Below are 19,632 nucleotides of genomic sequence, written 5' to 3'. Positions count from 1 at the left end.
AACAGAGAACTGGGGAGGATACTCAGCCACAAGGAGTGGGAGCAAATCTCGTACAGAGCACGACATTCCGCATATCATGTAGGGCTCACAGAAACCTTCACCAAGGTCTCTACGTATTGGTACCACACTCCGGAGCGCCTCCACGAAATGAACAGGCTCCTAGACACTGTATGTTGGCGTACTTGCGGGCATGTTGGCACACTGACACATATTTTATGGGACTGCCCACTGCTACAGGATTATTGGACGGAGGTGATCAATGAGATAGATGCATGTTTCGGTATAGAGTTGCCCCGCTTCCCGGCCTATACTCTGCTGGGACTCCCCAATGACCTAATGTACCCACTGAAATCTCGGAGGGGGAGGCACATTGCTATTGCGCTGGGCTCGGCGATACAAAACATTTTAATACACTGGCGTACACCCACCATCCCCTCCATCACGGGTTGGCTACATAGGCTGTGGCATGTTCTGGGAATGGAAAAAATATCACTTACACTGGCTGGGGACATAGATCAATTCCAAGAGCTGTGGCTACCCTTCCATACGCTACTGGCAGCCGAATTCAAGGAGCTTACCTGCCCGAGATACCTGAGGCTATTGAGGCTTACACCCCCCATACAGTGAAAGGTCAGAATGAAGGGTTAAGCGCGCAAGACTCATCCTGAATGCCCCCCCCCGTACTCCATCCCGCCCTCTCCTTTCCCATCTTCACTGGCTTCCAGTGCAACAACGGGTAAATTTCAAACTCTGTTGCATTATGCACAAGTGCATCTATGGGTCTGGTCCCAAATACCTAAAAGATATTTTTTTTCCCTACTCTCCCGGACGTGCTCTGCGATCCAGCAACATTATGTTGCTGCATGTACCCAAAGTTACCAGAGCGAGACAGGGTGGCCGAGCACCCTCTCTTAAAGGCCCCTTGCTGTGGAATTCCCTTCCACCTCAGATGAGACAAATCTCTAAGCTCTTTTCCTTTAGGAAAAAACTAAAACATACCTGTTCACACAAGACTCATTTTTCTTTTTCCTTTGCCTTTCTGTCATCCCCTCAATAAAGCATGTCCTATTCATACAGAAGCTACGCGCGGAGATACCCCTTCGGGGCTGATTCATGCGCAAAAAAAAAAAAAAAAAGAACCGCACACCGGAAATGGGAGCACGTACGGATGGGAGATGCGAGTGTCTGCGTTCTACTTGGTGCAGCACCGGACAGAGGGGGGGTGGGAAGGGGAGTGGGGTGGTCAAGGGGGTTGTTGGGATGGTTTGTTCTGTTGAAAGAGTGGTACAGCTGGGTTGTTATTTGCACACAGTCCGACGCTTGAGTATAATACACGGACCAGCCACCCGGGGTGGCTTTGACAAGGCTGGGACTATTGAACTCTATAGGTAGCGGCGAGCCCTGGAGGAAGCGTTGATTTATTTTGTCAGTAATTGTTTTTTTTAATTGCTTTTTACACTTAAGCCTTCATTGCTGTACCACTGTACTTAATAAAATACTTTAAACCTGAAATACTACCCCCCCCGCCAGTCCTGGCAGCGGGGGTAGCATCCCACCCTTCTAGAGGGAGAAGACATGTAGTTGTAGCTTTACCCGGTTAAAGTTAAACAGAGCCTCAGCATCACAAAATGGATGCTGCTGCCACAGACACGAGTCTGACCTCCTGCTGCTGGACGACATTCTATCAGGGGAGGCCTCAACAATAGGTTTCCTGCCTTGGGGTGTGCGAGCACCTCCCCAGACAGGCTATAGTGTATTGGGGCAGGGTGGGTTGAAAGAAATGAGACACTGCCTGGGGCACACAAGGTGTTCCATGCATAGCCGGTTCAAACCAGTTACTGGGGCACTCCAGCCCCAGCTCTGGCGCGAAACTGGACAAAGGGAAAGGGGTGTAACCACCCCCTTCCCAGGTTCCACTCATAGGAGGTACCTAGCAGGTAATCCAGCCCCTTAGATCAGTATAAAGTTAGGAGCTGTGTCTAGAGACATTAGATTATCCTGAACAGAAACTCTTTAATGAAACTCTGGACCTTTGACATTCTACTGCAACTAGAAGACTGAAGAATCTCCCTTGTGGTCAAGGAGTGACCACCCTGTGCAAACAGGCACCATCAGTGACTTGCCAGTTTGCTTTGTTGACGCATCGCTGGAGCCCGAAGACTTAGCGACGCAGCCTCTTGACTTCCAGACTACTCTGACCCTGACCCACATCCACAGCAAAGCTGAGACCCGTGGCGTACACGAGAGACGTGGGACCGGACTACCTGTAGTACCTGCTTTTTGCTAACTGTGCAGCTTCTGAGGCGTCCTCGAAGTTGTCCATTGGGACTTGAGAAGCCCAACCCCGAGCCGTAAGTGCACCGAAGCTCAGCCCTCCACACTCCACGAGTGCTGCGTGGGGCCTGCTCTTGCATTTCCCCTTGATGCATCTTTGCGGTTGCTAGCCCGCTGGCTAGTGGCCCTCCTAAAGACATCTTTACAAAACAACACTGCTTGCCTGGTTGCTCCGGGCTTGCTCCTGCTTTCCTGTAAAGGGGAACCTCCCCAGACCTTGCTGGTCTGAACAGAAGCCGATCTTCCCTACCTGCATGGGTTGCCTTTTCCAAGGCTTGTTGACTCCAATCTGGAAGCCGGCACTGCAAACAGCGAGATCCTTTGTGGGACAGTCCGTATCCAGCTCCTGGTTGTCCTCGACGCCTCCTGGTCCACGTGGCTGCAGAGACAAGCTTCACTTCTTCACCTGTTTGCAGCTCGAAATCGCCTCGTTCCTTCCTGGTTCCTTCCTGGTCACTGGCTAGTGACCCAGACTCTGTCCCCTCTGCTTTCAGGTTCTTCACTGCTTCGATCCACCTTTGGATCCAACCGGACATCATCCTCCTGGTCGCCTGCAGCATCTTTGTGCAGTTCTCCATAGGATTCAACGACGAAACCCGACACGATAGAACACCTATGCACCCGGCTTCCCTGGGTGAGGTGACTCGAGTACTCCGGTGGGTAATAACTATCCAAGTGTCCTACTTTAACTGGGTTTTCCCGTAGTCCACCTGGAAGTGTCCGAAATAAACTACTTTCTTAACTTTACGTTTCCATTGAAAGTCTATGAGAACCCGCGTGTGTGTTTAGACACTGCACACGCATCCTGTGAGACTCCAACTTCCTAACCTGTGGTTGTTCAGTGTAGTCCCGGCGATTCCATAGGCCCTAGGCCTATTCACCTGTTCTGAAGTGGTTCTTACACCACTTACTTAGTATATGGTTCGTGAGGCCCCTAGGGCAGAATTGTATTTGTGCAACTTATAGTATGCTTATTGAGCCACTTGTGCTGTATCTCGAACTCTGACCTCATAAAGGGTGCAGAGGGGTTGTGTTAGTAATAAATACATATATATTTGAGATATACCTTGTGTGGTGTCATTTCATTTGATATTCAAGGGGTTATTATTGGTAAAACAATTGGCTTCACATGCTCTCTGCAGTATTAGCCTAAGACTGCTTTGTCCATTCTACCACTAGGATAGCTGGTCTATAAGGTTGACTTTACAACCATCACCATAAGGGTTGTTTGGACTGATACAGGTTGACCACTAGAATAGTGGACATCACATATCAGGCCAACTTCTCACAGTTTCATAAGTGATTCTATGCAGTATTGGAAAGTGAAGGCACTCAGTAATCTGATCTGACACTTGATAAATGAACATTAACCCTTAAGTGAGATCCTTCTGATGGTTTGATTGACCCCGTGGGGGGGCCACCTCCATATAAAGGTTTGAGGATATATCTATAACGCAGACATAAATGGGAAAAGAGCAAGCTAAGTGTGTTTTTTATGTTTTCTATGCTGAGAGTTCTAGCATAAACAAGAAACGTGCAGAGCCCACGGCCATGTGCTTGAAACAGGAGAAGCTCGGTGTGGACACATGTGCAGCCCTTCATCTGACAGGGTGCTACGCATAAACCTCTGATCAGGGACGTGAGGACCGAGTAGACTCTAGGTGAGAGACTCAATTTATTGCAGTCCTTGTGAAGGGAGGGGCTCTCTTCTTGAAAAGAGCCCCCAGCTCGCCGCCTTGTGAGCTGTGGAAAGCATGGCCACAGTTGGTCTACACTTCCCATAATCTGCCTGGTGGAACTACAATCCTCTAGCCTGACAACGTACAAAACATACCAACGCACACTTGATACAACAGAAGAGCGTACCTTTAACCCTTTCGCTGCGGCCGCAATTTTACCGCTGTGCGGTAAACAAAAGAACATGGCGGGCCATGACGAACCCCAGCTGTCATCAGCACACGCCCACCGCGGGGCGTGACGGCTGGGGTTCGTCACCAGCATGGGAGGGGTTAAAGGCCAGTACTCCACCGCGGCTGTGCCAGCTTCAAACCACTCCACTTGGAATGCAGCAGCAAGAAGCCTTTGTTAAACATTATATACATAGCCGTGCTCCTTGCAAGCCCAGTGAGTGTGCATACACAGCGCGCCAGCTACATCTACATACGGCACGGTTAGTGAATGTGCCACGAATATTTAAAAGTGAGCAAATAAAATTTACTAAAACTCCAATTTATCCAACACAGGAGCACGGCCCTTTGAAGACCGGTACCCCCACATATACGGCCCCTGCATCTCCACAGCTACAGCTGCAAGGGAATGCAGCAGCAGGAAGCCATAGGTAAACTGCCAGGCTGCCCCGGGCCTCCGAAGGGGGCCACCTAAGAGGGCGGCCACCCTTAGTGCCACATGATGGCACAGACCACAGGAGCGGTCTAGTGTCAGAGACCGGGGAAGGGGGGAAAGGTATATAAACGGGGGTCATTTACCTGGCGCCCTCTTTGGTTCCTGGTTGGCAACGTGGACGGTCCCCCCTTCTCCCCGCCGTGCAGTGCTGCCCGAAAGCTGTTTTCTCTCCCTACCGCAAACCGGCGGTCGAGCAGCGGGGGGGGGGGGGTGCTTCATCTAATACTATTTGCTTTGTGTTGCAGGCGGAGTTTCAAGGCGATCCAAACGCTGGAAGGTACAGAAAGGTACCCTCTACAGGAGCACAGTAAAGGTGCGAAAGCCAATTATCCCCCAGGGAGGTCCTCGCATGGGATCCTGGAGGAGCGACAGCGCCCCGTTAGTCCTATTGGCGGTTGTGGACCTGAGCAACCGGGGGTTGCCTGCAACGCTCCGCCCCCCGTAGTGGGGAGGGGCGTGAGTAAGGGGTGGACTGGAGGTTTGCCGGGGGAGGGGCTAGCCCTTTCCCCAAATTGACAACACCCCCCACGGTTAACACCACTGGGGTTTATGGCTCATCAGATGGGCAGGTGGCGAGGGGCTGCCTGACCATGGATCGCCCGTAATATAACCCAACATGTTGGCATAATGTTATGCAAATAAAGCTGCAACAACTTTCGCCACCAAAACAATGTGTTGTGTCTGTTATTATGAGAATTGTTGTGAGCAGGCTAGGGTATGGGCCGATGTTGGCACTAATTACATATACAGGCGTGCCCCTTTCAAAGCCCGGCGAGTCTGCATACACAGCACCGGAGCCTCACACGTTGCAGTTAGTCAATGTGCCACAAATTACAATGAAATGTACCAAAACTCCAATTTGTACAACACAGGCATGCGGTCCTTTGAAGAACAGTGCACCTGCATACACAGCCCCTGCAGCGCCGCAGCTACAGCTGCACATGGTTCGTAAATGCCCTAAAAAAACAGGTATTAAAGACACAAGCAGGAAACAAAAATAAAAATTGAGGAGAGAGTAAAAAGAACAAGCATTTACAATGCAATAGATCTCACATTTACGCAAGACCTATTGCATTGCAAATGATTGGTATCACGACAACGGGAGGAAGGATGGGTGTGAGAAGGCACGGACAACAGGGAGGGAGGGAGGGGGGCAGGCAGGGGGCTTTTTGAAGGCACGGACAACGGGAGGGTGGGGTTGGGGTGAGAAGGCACAGACAACGGGAGAGAAGGCACGGACAATGGGAGTGAGGGCGGACAGGGGGAAGAAGGCACGGACAATGGGAGGAAGGGCGGGGGAAGAAGGCACCAAACCACTTCGTGCCTGCAGTAGGAGAACCTCATTAACGAAAATAGTGCTCACAGTCTAAATAACAGTACTGTGTAACACTCGAAGTAAAGGGGCCAGTCGCCATAGGAGGTGAAGAATGAAGAGGAGACGGTACTAAGGAGGGACTAACAAGCCTATCAACAAATAAGAAGCTAGCATTTAGGACATACAATAACACAAGCCAATCACAAATATGGAAGGAGATTGGGCAGAGCTTCTATTTACCTATTTCTTTACAATAAGGCTCGCAAAGCAGCGTATGCGTGCTGGCTCTAGGCTCGAGCCTAAAAAGGTTAGTCGAAATTTCATTGTGATGCAATAGTGAGATTGTATTGCAGACGCGCTCTCCGGTGTCTGAAGCAGTTAACAGGGCCAGCGCTAGGCATGGGCAGTGTGGGCAGCTGCCCATGGCCACGCACACAGCCCACCAACATGTGGCCCATACCAGAACGACACAGCCACACCACGGCACTGCAGTCCTCTTGTGACCCAACCCCATCAAATTAAAAGAGAGGTGTTTCATTACAGTTGTCCCCACGGGAGGGGCAACTCCTCCTTTGGGCCTCGTAGACATGGTGTAGGGTGGTGATAACTATGGGATGGGGCCCTCTTATGGACCCAGTTGCAAGGGGACACATTCTGCAAGTTTGTCCTGCCCTCCTGCCCTTAAAGAGGCACTGAGGACACCCGCTGTCCCACAGTTTAGTTCCCCGGTAGTTTGAACACTCTTAGAAGACAAGCAACCCTTACTCCTTCAGCCCTTTATGAGCTGTAAAAGCGGTACGTGTAGGTGGGTGAGAGGGGGGGCTGCAGTCCAAGAGGGATTTGTAGAAAACAGCTTCAGAAGCTGGTACATCTATTTGTGGTATCTTTCACGTTAAATAAACAAACTGGACATCATAAAGCCGGTAAGTGGGTTTTATTAACCTCAGCCACTAACGGACGCTGGTCAACTGAACCAGCACAAGTAACAACGTTCTAATCAAGAATACAGAACATAGGTTCCATGGCCTTAAAGGAATAGGCAAGTAATATAGAAAAGAGAGCACACATTATCACATATCTTCCTTCCTAACAAAACAGAAATAGAAGAAAGATGACAAAAGAATAAATGTACCATAAATAAGAACAATTTTCATGCAATAAAACTTTACAATAAAAATTAAACATAATTCTTCAAGTAGACAGGAGCCCTATGTGCTCTTTGACTCCTTTTATATGTTAACAACATGTTGGACCCATTACCAGAACTGTTGTTATTGTGGTGAAATTTACTACTTGAACCGTTGTCATGCACACACACACCAGGATTAGATAATTTAGAAGTGGCCACTACCACACAACTCTTATTCCATATCCTCCCATCTTTCGTCTTAATTGCATTCCTAAAAACCTTTATGACAGGTCTGACATCAGTGTATTTAGACCATGGCTTGCGTCCAACAGGTGTCTTAATTTTTACTAAATCACCCACTTTGACCTCCTGATATTTTACACATTTTCTGTTATCAAAATATTCTTTTCTAGCAATTTGTTTGTCTAACTCTTTGTTTCTCCATTCACCTATTTCATTATCCACCAGACCTTTATTTCTTTTCATCCACCCTGGACACCACAAAGTATTAGGAACCCTCCCCTTGAATAATTCAAACGGAGACCTCCCAGTAGATGAATGAGGAGCAACTCTATAAACATTAATCCTGTCCTGAAGAGTTGTCTTCCAGTTCAAACCAGAAGACCTTGCCAATTGTATTGACTCCTTAAGAGTCTTGTTGACTCTTTCTATGGCACCATTTGTTTCAGGGTGATATAAAGAACACCTTTTATATACAATACCACATTTTTTTAAGTATTCAGTAAACACACTTGAACAGAATTGTGGTCCATTATCAGATAACAAGCTATTAGGAAAGCTTTCTTTGTTGAAAACACCTTCTAAAAACTTGATGACTGATTCAGAGGTGATCTCTCTAACAGCACTTACTTCAATCCACCTAGAATATAAGTCAATTAGTACGATCAAATACGGAGTATCTGAAACTCCAGACAGAGGTCCCAAGATGTCTATTGCAACCTCATCCCAAGGGTGACTAGGCAACACTCTATTAACCATAGGCATTTGTTTAGTCTTTAAAATGTTGTCGCTCGCAAAGCATTCCACACAATCCCTAGCTAACCTCTCAATCTCCAAATCCATTCCTGGCCACCAAAATTGCATACGTAGAATCTCCTTCGTTTTCACTATTCCCAAATGACCACAATGAGCGTGTGACAACAATTTTTTTCTAATTCCAAAAGGAGGAACAAGTTTTGTACCACGAGTTAATAAACCTTCAGAAACAGAAAGATCTCCAGAGACTAACGACCGCGGCTTTTCTAAACGAGAATTACCCTTCAAAGAAGAAATAACTCTACAGATCTCTTCATCTTTCTCCAACTCTTTCATCCACTCACACTCATTTACAGCTCCCTCAGTGACCTCACACACATTGATATACTCATCCACCTTGTTCATGTATTCTTCATTTAAATTCTCTGTATCAACCAATCTTGATAAACAATCAGCTGACTTATTTGCCACTCCTGGATATACTGTACTTCAAAATCAAATTCCTGTAGGGAAACAACCCATCTTCTGATCCTTGAAGATATAGCATCTAATCCTTTCTTCAAGAAAACCTCTCCTAAAGGCTTGTGATCTGATAGAATACACACTTTAGAACCCCAAGTCAAATTTCTAAACTTTCTCAACACCCAAAAAATTGCAAGAGATTCTTTCTCTATCACAGAGTAATTTAATTCCGATCCTTTAAGACATCTTGATGAACAACAAATAAGAGAATCTTTTCCATCCTTCTTCTGAACAAGAACTGCACCGAGACCTTTGTCACTTGCATCAGTAAACAAAAATGTAGGAAGACCAGGAACAAACGCATGAAGAGAGGGAGCTTTGTTTAACTCATTCTTGATACTCACAAATTCATTCTTGCACTCAGAGGACCAATCAAAAACTACATTCTTGGCTGTCAACTTCCTCAAATTATGTGTCTTGTCTGCAAAATTAGTAATAAACTTCCCATAGAATTCAACCATTCCAAGAAAAGAAAGTAACTCATCCTTATTAAGTGGTTCTTTGACCTTGCCAATAGATTCAACCAAATCTTTCTTTGGAAAAACACCTTCACCGGTAATACGATGTCCTAAATAATTAGCCTCTTCTACCCTAAACTTACACTTACTTTTTTTAAGAGACATGCCCGCCTCATTGAAACGTTTCAGCACAGCACACACTCGTCTATCATGTTCCTGAACATTGTTACCATAAATCAATATATCATCTTGATAACATTTAACACCTACCAACCCCTTCAAAATTTTAGACATAATTCTTTGAAAAACTGAGGCCGCAGATACAAGGCCAAAGGGCATCCTCTTAAACTTAAAAGTGCCCATGGGTGTAATGAAGGCGGTTAGATCTTGAGAGGACTCATCTAGTTCCACCTGATGGTAAGCGGAAGCTAAATCAAGAGTAGTGAAATATCTTGCACCTTCCAAAGTCCCAACCATCTCATCAATGTTTGGCAGAGGAAATCTATCCACCACAACCTCTCTATTTAAAGACCTCAAGTCTATGCATAGACGAATTTCTCCTGTCGGTTTCTTAGCGATCACAACGAAGCTAGCCATTCTGTGACCTCAACTGACTCTATAATATCATTCTTTACAAGTTTCTCAATTTCCTTTTGGACTTTCACTTGTTCCATTAAAGGAATCCTCATCACTTTTGCCACAACAGGAACAGCATTTTCTTTTAACCTGATATGATGTTTGTAGCCCCGCAAACACCCCAAACTCTCTTTAAACACATTTGGAAACTGTTCCGATAAGATATTGGACAAATCATCATTGTTCTTGACCTGCACAGTATCATTCCCTTCCTGAATCTGTACTTGTGGTGAAGCATTAGGATCAAGTTTTACCCCAAGTTGACGTTGATGTTGCCACCCCAACAATGCATCACCTTTTTAGCTACATATATTTTTCCAACAATAATGCGGCTTCCCAATTCTATTACAGCCATAAAATAGCCTAGCATTCTAATTGGTTTCTCTCCATAACCCAACGGGGAGATATCACATCTCATCAATTTTACTTTCTTCCAAAACATTTCATTAAATAACTTCTCATCAATCATCGTTATTTTAGAACAAGAGTCAAATTTAAAATTTATCAACAAATTTTCTACACTAACTAGATGAGAGGGATGATCTGTCTTTTTACAACTCACCTAAAAACAGACAGATCTTACCTGAGGTTGTGACCATTTTTTTTTAGAAATATCACCTTTATACATTTTCGTTCTACAAAATTTAGCATAATGCCCTCTTTTATCACACAAATTACACAAAGCTTTTAAGGCAGGACATATCGATGTATTAGCTAAATGACTAAATTGTCCACACCTAAAACATGTAAACCTGTTACTCTGACTGGCATTTGAGGTATTAGGAAAAACATTTTGCTTCTCCTGTACTCCTGTACCCTCCTGTTTCTTAATCTGATATACAACCTCCTCTACTTTAGTTTCTTCTTTTGAGTCAGCACAAGATGGTTTCTCTTTCTCCTTCTTTAATTCACTAACACACTTAGTCATGTGTTCTACTTGTTTTGCAATGACCAATACTTCTTCCAGAGGAAGCTCATCTTTCAGCCAAAGCTCTTTCCTAATATCATCATGCGCACACCTCAAAACAAACTGATCACGAATTCTTTCATCCAAAGTCTGACCAAAATTGAACGAAGACGCTAACTTCCTGAGAGATGATACATATTCTTCCACTGTTTCATCTTTTTTTTGCTCTCTTAATCCGAAGTGATACCTCTCCATTATAGTGCTGAGTCTTGGTAAATAATGTCGATCCAGTTGAAGAATTGCAATCTCATACTCATTTAAGTTTCTTTGCTCAGCTGCAGTTAAATCTGGCAAATGTTCCAAAACATCCTGTCCTTCTCCACCCAGACAATGTAGAAGTAATGAATGCTTCCTTTCTGCGCTTAAATTCGTCCCACATACTCTTGCATAGTTAGCAAATATTTTTTTCCATTTTTCCACTTAACATTTGGTTCACCGGGGCTCGTTAAGAAAAAGGCTGGTTGTGTTACATTCTGCATTTTTATTATTATTATTTATATTATCTTTTTTTTATCTTCCTTAGACCATTAACTTCTATAAGCCTTTTTTTTATCACTTCTTCAATTCAATTCTTTGAATTTATTACCTATATCTCCAAGACAGAATGTAGGAACTTTTTTTTAGTGTTTATTCTACTTGTTCTGACTTTTTTTACCATATAAAATAGCCAGGAGAGTCACAATGCAGATTCCCAATTACTCGTGTATTTTCCTTTATTAAGTTCTTCAATATGTCACAAAGCATATTTCTCTTCTTTTGACTTTGTAACTGAATTTGTCATAGTAAAGTAAGTCTTTGTTACTTTATGCGCAGACTCTCGAACACTGACGGGCAGTCTTCAATTAACTAAACGCGCATCAATTGTAGACTGGAACACACACATTCCTTCTTGAGCCGCAACGTTTGATGACGTTTTCAATTACCTCACACGCACGTATTGTTGGCTGGAACGCAACGTTTGAGACGTTCAGCTGAAACGCAGCATTTTCCCTTACGTCTGCAAACAACAATCTCATTTCACGAGCACAGCTCACGCGTAAAGCTCTCAATTGCTTTCCAGTATTCAATTTCTCCCGTAATTTCATCTAAGTTTTGTTTAACCTCCCTCCGTTCTCCCCACCGTAACCTTCACAAGGAGAGAACAGATCTCCTTTCGTTTTCAGCCGCTTTGAAGTCAACGCTTCTCTTCTTTTCCGATCTGCCGCTGGAAGAGAGGTGAAGTTCAGTTCTTCGTCGTGTTGAGGTTACTTCTCCAATCGTCGCCAAATGAATGTGGTATCTTTCACGTTAAATAAACAAACTGGACATCATAAAGCCGGTAAGTGAGTTTTATTAACCTCAGCCACTAACGGACGCTGGTCAACTAAACCAGCACAAGTAACAACGTTCTAATCAAGAATACAGAACATAGGTTCCATGGCCTTAAAGGAATAGGCAAGTAATATAGAAAAGAGAGCACACATTATCACATTCCCTTTCTGCCCATACTTTTACTCACTCATTCATCCATCCTTCCTCCTTTTCACTCATCCATCCATTCACCTTTTCCCTCATCCATCCATCCTTCCTCCTTTTCACTCATCCACCCTTTCGCTCATTCATCCATGCATCTATTGATCCATGTTTTCAGTCACACATCCATCCATCCGTTTAGCCTTTCACTCACTCACGCATCCATCCATCCATTCACCCTTTTACTCACCCATCTTGCCAGGCCATGTATACCAGACGTTACCTGTATGTGATGTTGCAGGATTGTTGTATAAAGCAGCTTCAATCCTTTCCAATGGAATCTTTTTGCTATTTAAATAAAATAAAAACATCATGAACAAGTGTGATGGTCCATTCACAAGGGCATTGGGGAGTATGTAAATAGTACTCCAGTAGTACCCTTTTATGTACTGTTATATGCCAGGCTTTGTGACTTGGCCCCAGAACTTCTATAATTGAAATACAATGGTAATATTCATATACAATGTGTACACATAGAAGGAACTGTGTTTTTATTCACTTTTACAAATAAAGAATTGAAAGCTTCTGGCCCTATCCACAAAGGTGTGTAAGAGTACGTAAAAGAATACTCCTGTAGAACCACTTCCTTTACAAATGGTTTGGTCAATTAACCTCAATTAACTCTCAATTCTACTGTCTGTTTTCTTTTTCAGAGTACAAGGATGCAGGTTTCCACCAACTACACTTTCTTCTATTTGTATAACCCCTACCTAAAATTACTTGACAGTCTCAAGCTTAGAACGAAAGATTGTCCACGGAGAGAGTGAAGAAGACATTGCCCCACTTTGTTCAACACTGTTATGAATCTGACACCTGGACCTATGGCTAACGGGCATTTGGCCAAAGAAAACTTAACATGGACCCCGCGGATGCCCGGACTAGAGCCCTCGCACTGGGAGTACCATATCATTGTGGTGGTGGTGATCTTCGGCCTAGTCTGTCTTCTGCACCTTGCGGCCTTCCTTTACGCCATTTGTTTTCAGAACCATGGGCACTACAGGCCGTTTAGTTCCCAGGGTTCTCGCCCTGTTGCCTACGAAGAAAACGAGATTGCCACCTTTTACCCATCCGTAACATGCCACGACAGCGAGGCCCAGCAGGAGGCCGAGGAAAAGGATGGGTGCAGCACCCAGCGGGACTCTGTGTTCTGGGGCACCTTCCTTCGGCAGGCGTGAAGGGGCTGCACGTGGCCAAGGAATGGAACAGAGAATATTGGACATCAGCTCCCAGTCAGGCCAACTCAACTCAGAATGCCCTCTAAGCGTCCTTCAGCTTGGAAGGCACATCTTTTTAGACCGCGCTGTTTTTAGTATTTGCAGTTATTGGGCTCGCCACATATTTCAATGAACACTTAAATATGTGCTTTGTTCTAGAGCTAGGCCTTTAAATACTAAAGTGTTTGCAGATGTCACAACTGTATAGTGAGTTTGGTCAAATATATGAATATTGAAATGCAGTCAAGGTTGCACTATCAAATGTAAATAGTCATGAACACAGCCAACATGTCTAGCGTTGGCTGACTGTCTTTTAGCCTTGCCAACTCTTGCTTTGCTTTGTTATGGGGAAGCTGCAAGTACTCGTCAATCTAAAAAAAACACAAACAAAAACAGACTAAAGCAAATAGTATTCCCTTGCACTTAAGGGAACAACTTTGAGTGTTGACATGCTCGTGGTGACAGGGCAGAATTCCATCACTCAAAGTGGAGATAGTAACTGGCTGAAGTGGGCTTACCTATTGCCCCATGCTGTAACCTGTAGTGGGCAGAAGAAAAATGTGAATGACACAAAAGTAGACCAATGGATGAAGAGGGCTGGCTGAAAGCCCCTATAAATAAGTATATTATACATATATTTTTAGTAAAAAATGCCAGCCCTAAGATTGATGGTGAACACATGCATAATATAATGTCTGTGCTGACAGTCCTTAGGGCCTCTTCATTCACAACATGGGGCTGAGCCAGCTGGTGGCCAGTGATAGAAAATGTGCCAAAGATACATGTGGTAAACGAAAGAAGCAAAAAATTATAAACAAGCACTGGCAATGCTAATATGTTTATCTTGTAAATGGGTGGGTAAGTGGGTTTTGGCACTCAGTAAATCATCCTAAATGCACTCTTTCACTCTTCCTAGCTATCATGCATCCAATCATCTACCACTGATGCATTCTTACATTCACCTACTTACACACCCATAATAACACACACACAAAATAAGACACATAGGCCGGATAAACTAAAAGAATGAAAAAAGAAAAGCGAGAACACACTGCCTCCTAAACATGGCGAGCAAATGCTTGCAATCACGAATACAATTACACATAGCAGTTGGTGGTCTTCTTGCAATGATATTGCACATAGTGCAATGTTGTTTTAAAGTTCCAGTATAGCTGCCATATTTAGATAAAATGTGTTGTGATCTTGTAATGGTAAAACAATGATACTCTACAACCAATACCATTCCATGTTGGTCGCCTGATTTAGTCACATGTTACAATGCAGCACACTGCAGCTGAAATGCATGTCAGGCAAGACCCACATTAACACTGTCTGATGAACTCTAGTGTGATCTAAAACTGAAAATTAAATGGGGAGAAGGAAAGGAAGGAGTTGAAAGGGTCCCTTTAAAGGAGGAAATGGAAATGAAAAGACTGACCCACCAGTTCTGGCAATGAAGCACACTCTTTTTTAATGCATATGTGCAGAAGTTGTCTGACAAATGCTATCAGGCACAGAGAAAGAGGAACAATGGCTGAAGTGAGCTGACCCATTACCCCATGCTGTATGCTGTTATGGTTGGAAGCCGGGTGTAAATGGAACTCATGCAGACCAATGGCAGAAGAGGGCCGACCCAAAGCCCCTTTATGTATGTTAATATACATGTATTTATAGGTATGTATGAATGTATTTTTCTTGATTTGTTTTTATTACAAAATCCTGGCAGAAAACTAAGCCTGTCAGTTCTCCCGAAGAGATTCTAGCAAGAATTTTAACAGTGCCAATCTTCTAACCCCACAGTTTGTCAAAGGGAGTAATCAAATTCTAGAAAATATTGTAAAAGTGCAATTTTTCTAACCCTAGGATTTATCAAAGGGGGTATTCAGCATCAAAATTCTTACACGGGCAAGATACATGTTTGCAGGCTTTAATGCTGTGCAGTAACGATCCACCATCAAAGGCCTACTGCGTTGAGATTATGCATTTCATAATAACTAAATTAGGCCACTGCGTTTCTCATAACATTTCACAATAAACCGATTTGAGAAAGCTTTTCCAAAATTAACCAATCAGGCCCATAGCCTTTATCATTGGCTTGTCACAATAACCAACTGCATACTGTAATGACCAGAAGCCTTTCCAGTAGGCAACCATCAGCTCACAATTTCAGCAGTCAAAGCAATATAATAATAAGGATTATCAGACTGCAAATCTGTTATCCTCATGGTTTGTTTGAATGGGTCACCAGCACCAAAGTCGTTTCTTACTACTGTAATTTGTTAGATTCCATAAAACAAAATATCCGCCTACAGGTTTTAGGACAGTGTAATGACAATCCACCTTTAAAGGCGTGTTGCTTTTAGCATGCGCTTTTCACAAGAAGCAAACAGAACCACTGCCTTTGTCATACATTTTCATAACAAACAGACCAAATCTATGGAATCTGATATAATATTTTCCAACAAACCAATAAGGTATATTGCCTATGTTATTGACTTGACACTATAACAAACCCATGGATACTAAAGCATGCATAAACTGGTAACCATCAAGCATACAGTTATAGAATCGAAACTATGTACACAATTAGAGTTGGCACAACAATATACAGCCGCTCTCAAAGCAACAAGGATTATCACACTGAAAATCTAACCCCAGGTTTTGTCAGAAAACCTTTGCCTAGTATGGTAATCTGTGCGATTTCATGTAACGCAAGGCTTGTCTACAGCGTGTAACAAAATGTGATACCAGTTCATTGTTGAAAGCCCTTTGGCTTGAACAGATGCTTTTCACAATAAATGAGCCAGGCCTCCTGCCTTTGTCATGATTTTTTTATATTAAATATAGCAGTCCTATGGCAGTGGACTCTAAACCAATCAGGGCTTTAGTCTTTATCATCGGCTTGCCATCATAACCAACTCAGGACTTCTGTACTGAGCGTGTTTTTCCACAAGTTAAACATCAGGGACACACTCATGCATGGGAATATTTTAAGGGAATAAATGAACACAAGGTGGAAGAAGCAACGCTACAATAGATTCCGGGGGGTTTCAAGGACTGCCTGTATACTTGGAGTACTACCCTGGATGTAGTACTCCAGAGGAAGTCGTTACCGGAAGCAGCTGGAGTGCCATACATGGCTGCCACAAGTACGCAGCCACGTGCTTTTTATTAATTTAATCCGCCGAGACATTTGATCACATCACCATGGCCCTGTGAGGAACAGTTGGAAACTAGGCCCCATTTTAAGCTTATCTTTCTGCCTATTATAGCATACATAAATACAATCTCCAGAGGATCTTGGATTTCGAGGAATATATGTTTCATCTATAATAAATACCATGTACCCCAGCTTTCAGGGGAATTACACAGCCAGTATTAGAATTTCTGCTGGCCTTGCAGTCACTGATCTCCTCAATCAGGCTATAAAAACAGCAAAAGTACTTTTTTTAAGTTGTATTTTTTATATGGTTCTGCGCAGAGGTTTATAATGTTATTATGTTATTGGTAATTTAAGGATTGTGTGTTGTGAGACAACCTCCTCTGTGTGATAGTTATGCTTCTGCTATACAAAATCAGTTAATACACTTTGAAAAGAGAATAAACGTCAATGGAAAACAAAATAAATGGTCTTAACTGTTGCCATGTTGGGATGGATGGTTCCCGGAAGAGAGGGATCCTGGGTAAGTAGAGTTTGGGTTCACAATGGAGCTAAGGGAGAACAGTGTGAACCCAAGGGTATGGATGGGCAACTACCAATGTTCCACACAATTATGGCTTAGTTTTAAGGAGAAGGCTATTGCTGACCGGGTTTATGTTATAGCGACTTACTGCTAGGTAGGCTTCAGCAGGCTAAAGGCTATTTCAAGCTGGACCGTAGTAGTGAGGAACAAATTCTACAGGAGCGTGTTGGTGAGAAGAAGCAAAATGTCAGATTTTCTGGGGCATTGAGAAATGCGTAAGGCTGCCTAAAGGATTTTTGCCTTACCCTAGCCTTGAAGAGGGACAAGCTTCATATGCCAGTAGTAGGTTGGTAAGTATGCCAATTGCAGCGGGGAAGCAGTTTTTGAGGGCATTTAGTTAAAACGTGTATATACCACACTATGCAGAAATGGATGTCGCTGGGCGCTGGCCAGAGAGCAGAAGGCCTGAGCAGTCTAGAACAGATTTGTTTCAGTTTTTTTTTTATTTTTAGAAGATTTCCTTTGGCGCAAGAAGGCGTTAGGAGAGCATTCCAGGAGGGAGCTTTGAGAGTCCCTAGATTGCTTCCACCCAGTAACCATCATGTGTGATAGGGGAGTGACCAACTTCTTGAAATAGGAATCTAGGCATTAGGTCAGAGCGTAGCTAATAAAAATGTCCTGGAAGTAGTCTAGCATAGACCCAGGAGGACACTTATAAATAATGCAAAGACTTATACTGAGCGCTGGGCTCCACAGGTAACAATAGAGTTTACTTTGACTACTACTTTGATCTCTTCTCCTAAGGCAACTACAATAAATGTTACTGCGGTGCACTCCTCTTTACACATATATGAACCTCTTTTCAAAATTGATTACTCAGTGTGCGTCCCAGTCAATAGCTCTGTCTGTCTTCTCCTAAGGCCCCAGGCCAGTATGACAGCATAATGTTTGCCTCGTTTGAAGTTTGCACTCCCTCCTCTAGAAATGTCTAAATATAGAGGAAGATTTATCAATATGTGACGCAGCGCAGCAAGCAAACTTGCTGTGCTGCACTGCACCCAATAGGGCAGGAATGCACCATATCTTCTAAGATATGGTGCATTCCTGCTCTCCCTAAGCACTGGTGCCCTAGTGGCTGCCGAGCAACTATGCAGGCCCCCTTGGGCCATGGTGCAAGGGTGCCTTCGTTACAGGCATAATTGTATTTGTGCAGGAAGGGACACCTTCCAGCACAAAAACAATCCTCTGAGGCTTTTTCCTCTTTCCATGTGTGCTTCAGACTGCAGGACACATAAAAAGAGAAAAAAACAAGGAGAAATAAACATATTTCTCCTCGTTACGCATTGCATGGGAAAAGGTAGCATTTTTGTGCATTGTCAGGTATACTAGTGTTAGTAAATCTAGGAAAGAGGCAAAAACTATGGGGGGATGCGTGGGCAGACCCACGCTCAATCTTTGGAACACCTTCCGGGGGCAGTGTAGCGTATGACAGCGACTTGCACTTTGATTTTATTTTATTTTATAAAGTTTTACTCCAGATTTACTATCCATGCAGCGCCAAACAAGGTGGCTCTGCATTGCATTGTAAATCTCACTTATGGGTTTGCGTTGTCTTTGCATCACCTTACGTAATAAATCTGGGCCATATGTTATGTTATGTTTTGTTATGTTATGTTATGTTAACTCAATTTTTTAAGCGCACAGCTGCCCCAGCTAAGGGGCGTCCCGGCGCTGCACCTGGAAAGGAGCACAACACAAACAGAACAACAAAAAGGATCAGAATGAAAAGAATTAACAGCTATTAGGGAAAATGTAAGTTTTAACAGCCTTCCTAAATGTCAAAAGATCGTCAAGGGCACGGACATGGGCAGGAAGAGAGATCCAAAGTTTGGAGGCAAGCACTCTAAAAGAGCGGCCGCCAGACCTACTTCTCAAAAAGCGAGGAACTACGGCTACATTTTTTCCACAAGATCTCAGCTGACGAGAAGGGATGTAAGGAAGAATAAGATGCTGTAATATCTGAGGGGAAGCAAGTTTCAATATCTTACAAGAAAGACATACGGTCTTAAATTCTATCCTCTGGAGCACAGGCAGCCAGTGAAGCTTGAGAATAGTACTTTTAGCAGAGCAGAATCTGGGAAGGCCAACTAGGGCCCTAGCTGCAGCGTTCTGGACGCGCTGCAATCTCGTAGTTTCGACCTGATTGACTCCAAGCAGCAACGAGCTCGCATAATCGAGCCTAGACAATATAGCTGCCTGAATTATCAGTTGACGAGTCGGAGCATCAAAAAATTTCAACACCGGCCTAAGTCCACGTAAGATACCAAAACAGGACGCGGCTACTTTTTTGGTGACATGAAAAACTAAGCGTGGAATCCAGCCAAACGCCCAGGTTTTTCACCTCGGTAACCGGGGTAGGGGTGGGGCCCAGATCAGCTGGCCACCACTTATCACCCCAAAGAT

General features: G+C 43.9%; 1 long non-coding RNA gene across 1 annotated transcript in view; it reads left to right on the top strand.

Moving 5' to 3' along the window:
* The window catches only part of LOC147683207 (uncharacterized), a 145,027-nt gene extending 128,728 nt beyond the window's left edge, over positions 1 to 16,299 (top strand). Inside the window, exon 2 of the long non-coding RNA XR_015300930.1 lies at positions 12,926 to 16,299. This is a non-coding gene — a long non-coding RNA (uncharacterized LOC147683207). The remainder of the gene's footprint in view (positions 1 to 12,925) is intronic.
* Positions 16,300 to 19,632: the final 3,333 nt, after the last annotated feature.

The sequence above is a fragment of the Lissotriton vulgaris genome, chromosome 11 (genome assembly GCF_964263255.1).
Source record: "Lissotriton vulgaris chromosome 11, aLisVul1.2, whole genome shotgun sequence".
In the NCBI taxonomy this organism is placed as follows: Eukaryota; Metazoa; Chordata; class Amphibia; order Caudata; family Salamandridae; genus Lissotriton; species Lissotriton vulgaris.
This window is presented reverse-complemented; position numbering and strand designations above follow the sequence as displayed.